The sequence below is a fragment of the Podarcis filfolensis genome (genome assembly GCF_964270895.1).
Source record: "Podarcis filfolensis genome assembly, chromosome: 2".
NCBI lineage: Eukaryota > Metazoa > Chordata > Lepidosauria > Squamata > Lacertidae > Podarcis > Podarcis filfolensis.
Genome location: NC_139605.1, coordinates 62,758,779 through 62,763,948, shown reverse-complemented (window position 1 = coordinate 62,763,948; position 5,170 = coordinate 62,758,779).

Here is a 5,170-nt window from a genome sequence, read left to right as displayed (position 1 = left end):
GCAAGCAAGGTCAGAGTTACCTGTCTCCTAGAGACCTGATCAGTAAACATGTACATCCAGGCCAGGAAGATGCTGTTTGGGGTGGTTGCCACTGAGGTTGCAGCAGTCATTGCGCTCACTCTGAATTAGGTCTGTTTGTTTTCAGTGACATTGTTATGATACCATATTTGGTCATTGTGACAATGGCACTGTTACTAGGATGAACAATTCTGACTTTAGGAGAAAATAATACGTGAAAACTGCAAGCAATCAGGGTTCTACCCTCTGAACATGTCTTGAAGAGAGGAGGGCCTCAGATGTTGATCATGTGGGTATTAGAATAAAAATAATAATATGAAGTTTGTATCTTGGTTCTCGCACAAAAATAAGATAGCAGTATAGCTTGAACTGCAAACTTTATTAATGAACAACTCCATCTACTCCTTTCTTTTCCTTTCTCTTTCTCCATCATCCCTCATGGCTTCACCTCCTCTTCCTACTGGATCCTTTTGGGGACTAGGGTTACCCAACCTCAAGAATCTCCAGCTTTGCTTATCTCCTTCCATGTGGCAGCTGTTCAGAACAAGCACAGGAACAACTCTTTTAGTTGAGGTTTCTACCTTAATTTCCAACCTGTGACATATTTGTTCCTTTGTTAGACTGTGTGTGTTTTATTTGAATGACATGCTCTCAGTGAATGAAAAGCACCCTTGTTTCACCTTCTTCCTATCATAACTACCCTAATTTCCTTTTTTTAAAAAAAGTCTTAGTTTTTTATAATATTTATCAGCAACTTCTCTGGCATAGGGAGGCATCAGTGCTGGTAGGCTCTACCAAGGCAATGTGGGCACAGTGCCTTAAGATGCTGTCTGTTGATGCAGGGTCTGAAAGTGATGAATGTTAGAATATCATTGGAGGGGGATATCAATGTAGAACATAATGATAGTCTGTGAATCCTAAGCCATGTGTTAGAATTGAAAGCTCTTAAGACCAATTTATTCTATGCTACATATAATCAGTTTCTGTGTATTTTTTCCCTTTGCTTTCTAATCTCCATTTCATTCCCATTGTGCTCCTTTCTCTCACACACTTTTCTTGATGTTCCTTCATGAACGGTGATACCTGGAACTGAACACAGGGTTCTCCATGGAGCTTTTCCAGGGGTGCTATTGTTATTTCTTTAAACTCTGATATAATATTCATACTACCTCTTTTGCCACTGCATCACATCATTGGCTCATTTATCGTTTGATAGCACAATATTCTGCCACATTTCATTCTGTCAACATAGCCCCTTATTGCATCTGTGGGTAATTTTCTTAAGAGTGCTCAGAAACAGCTGAATTAATTGCATTTAGGCATTATTGTGTTCAAAAGGGAAAATTTCTTCAGTTACGTGACGCAATTTCTGCCTATCTGGAGTAAGGCTATGAAGAGCTTGAATGAATATTATAAACACTTGTTGTGATAACATTCACCCACAGAATTAAACAGATGGAGAGGATGCTTTAGAAATATTTGCCAGTCTTATATAACTGAAAACTAGCTTTGTGAAGAAGTATTGAACTCAAAAATCTTGCTTAGAAGAGCTGTGTGACGCTTTTCTCACAGAGTTAAAATACAGTCACAAGTTTCACCACACAGAATCAAGATTGGCCTCATACTTCTGCTGGCTCAACTTTCACCATATTGTGCTTGAGGCAGCTAGTCATTCTATGGAAAATTGTATTAGAACCAAGGACCAGGTACAAAGGTCTAATGGAGGGGTGCACGACATGCGGTCCTCCAGATGTTGTTGGACTAAACCTCCCCTCATCCCTGAACACTGGCTATGCTGTCAGGGGCTGATAGAAGTTGTAGTGCAGAAACATTTGGAGGGCTGCAGGTTGTGCACCCCTGGTCTAATGTGTCCTTATTGCAGATCACATTGGCTTTAAGCACCCCCTACCCAAGAATCCTTGGGCCTTTGGTTGTCTGGGTCAGTGTTTGAATGCTGGAAGTAAAGGTAGGGGGTCTATAGTAAAGCCAAAAAGCTCCACACCCTGACTGTGCCCAATCTTAGCTGAATCATGCTCCTCACAGTCTTCCCTGAAAAAAGCAATGGGAGACAACACAAAAGATAAAGGGGAAGCTTCCTCCTCAGCCCTCCTCTTCTACTTTAAGTTCTGGTCTCCACTTAACATCCATCATGAAACATAGCAGAGATTCAGATCAAATGAAAGGGCACATTATCCTGAAAAACTGAGTTGTTTTTCAAACCCAATTAAAAAGACCTCACAAGCTCAAGCAAACGACACCCCAAACAACTAGACAGACACACAACTGAAAATTTCTCCAAGTTCTTCAAGTTGAAGAAGAGTGGGAAGGATAGAGAGGAATCACAATGGGAAGGAGAAATAAGCAAGTTAGCTAATAACAACAAGATAGGATGATGATGTCCCATTCACCTCACTTCTGGGGTGACTTCTGTGGCATTTTGTGAGATGCAGTTGGCGTGCCGTAGGTGGTTCTTCTCAGTGACAAACCCTAGATGCCAGCTCCTTTCGCCATCAGCACAGGTAACTGGGGAAGAGACAGAAACGACACCTTAGCCATTTCAGATAGTCATTTTTTAAAATACATCACACGATTTCTATACCACTTGATTGTGATAACAGCTCAAAGCAGTTTATAAAAAGGAATAAAACAAAAGCAAGCAAGCAAGTAAATAAATATTTTAAACCTTCAAAAAAGTTAAAAATGAACAATAAGCTGAAAAGGAGATTAGACTAGATGAGCCTTGGGATCCCTTCCAACTCTACAATTCTATGATTCTATCTCCCGATAAGCTTGCCTAAGCAAAAATATTTTTAGCAGGTGCAAAAAAGATCACAGTGGATGAACCTGCCTGATGTCAATAGGCAGGGATTTTCGAAGTGTGGGTGATGCCACACTAAAAGGTTGGTTTCTTGCAAGTGCAGAATGAGTATTACGTGGTATCTGTAACAGCGCTAGTTCTGCAGCTCGAAATGGTCGAGTGGGCATATATAACTCTATAACAAGATAACAGTAGTTTCTCTTCTCCCTATAAAGATAGGGAGCATCAGACAGTCATAGCCTCCACTCTACAAAAGAATTATCCTTTCCTTGACCCAATTGTCTTTGCACTCATATATATATATTCCCAATTCCACATGCACATCTAGGGCAAGAAGTGTCAGCAACGTATACAGTTCCTTCTTCTAATACCTGAGCCATGGTCACAAGTATTACAAAGCATGTCTCTGGTCTTGCCCATTCTGTCTACAGTCCCTCTATTTCAAAGCCTGTAAAAAGGTAAAGGTAAAGGACCCCTGACAGTTAAGTCCAGTCAAACTCTGACAGTTAAGTCCAGAAAACTCTGGGGTTGCTGCGCTCATCTCGCTTTACTGGCTGAGGGAGCCGGGTGTTTGTCTGCAGACAGCTTCCGGGTCATGTGGCCAGCATAACTAAGCCGCTTCTGGTGAACCAGAGCAGCACACGGAAACGCCGTTTACCTTCCCACTGGGGCGGTACCTATTTATCTACTTGTACTTTGACATGCTTTCGAACTGCTAGGTGGGCAGGAGCTGGGACCGAACAATGCGAGCTCACCCCATCGTGGGGATTCAGATCACTGACCTTCTGAACGGCAAGCCCTAGCCTCAGTGGTTTAGACCACAGCGCCACCCGCATCCCTTCAAAGCCTGTCTGACATATAAATAAACTGAATCCAGCTTTGTGGATTAAGGCTGCTTCCAGGCGATCTGTTCATTGACGCATCACCCTGATTTGTTTGCCAAGAATTGCTAACTTCAATTTTCAAAAATAGATATGTTGTAGAAAAAAATGAAAAGCGCTAAATTTAATTTAAATGGCAAGAATAAATAATACAACAATCCTTGATTATCTTTCGCAAATACAAAAGGAAATGTTTCAAGAAGCAAATCATTTTGAATAATCTTGTGAATTGTGAAGTTAAAATTTAAGTCTCTTAATTTTTGTCATCAATTCTTTCAGGTCAAGTGCTGATGCTCCGCATGTTCAGTTGATACAGTTGTCAAGCTAACTAGTCTCTTTTGCAACAATGCTGAGTGTATGTAAATTTTTATAAGTTTGAACTTTGAGAAACTGTTCACCACTTACCGCTGACACTGGAAGTATAAGAAGGATCCTTTAGAGCAACAGAAACATTAGGCACATTATCCAAGAGTTTTTGTTGTAGGATGAAGAGAAGTACTCCTTGTGGCAGATGGACTTTGGATGTCTTTGAGCTTTCATTACAAGTTCACAGCATTGATCTTCAGCATCAATATCTTTGTTTCCATTGTGCACCACAGAACTTCCAAATGCTTGCAGGCCTTAAGACAGTACATCTTCAGTAGATTTTTTTGTTAATACTGTATGATATATACAGGAAAATACATAGGGAATTATATTATTGTAGCTTTTGGAAACTCTCTTTGACTGTGCCTAGGCGGAGGAAAGGGAACGGAAGTTCCATTGCACTTCCAGGCACACACTGATTTAGTTGGCTATAACCCTGTCTCTAAGTTAGAGCAAGACTCTATAGCATTTTGCATTAATTCCTAGTATTGACTGCATTTAGAGACAACAGGATACCAGGCTTGATTTATGACAAGAATGCTGATAAGAGCACATTCTGTGCTGAAGGGCTTATATCAGTGTCAGAATTCTGCAGAATTAAGAGAGTTGTGGTGAGGAGAGGTAAGAGAAGGAGTGGCAATAAGCTTTATGATGCAGCTAGGCCTTGAGCCCATCTGCACCAGCCTGTAAGTTGCTTTCCAGACCTGTTAGAAGTAAGGATATTTATTACAAATCATTCCCTAATTGATCATGGAGGAAAGCTATAGCTAGCTGGCTGGCTTTCTCACAGTACAGACTTTCCTGGGGTTCATATAACTAATTAGAAGCACAGGATGTGACTGGTGCTCTCAGCATGATGTTGAAGGAACAGAAATTCAATCATAATTACTTTACAGTACAAAGAAGATTAAAGATGCTTGTATGCGTCCCGACCCCACAGTGAAGTAAGGAAACAAAGATCTGTAGACAGCGTCATTGCAGAAGCATTTGGTTAGTCTGAATGATTGACTGATTATGCTTTTAGACTGCTTTTCATTCCAAAGAATCACATGGTGGTGGTGAGGAAGATATATATATTAAAACACAC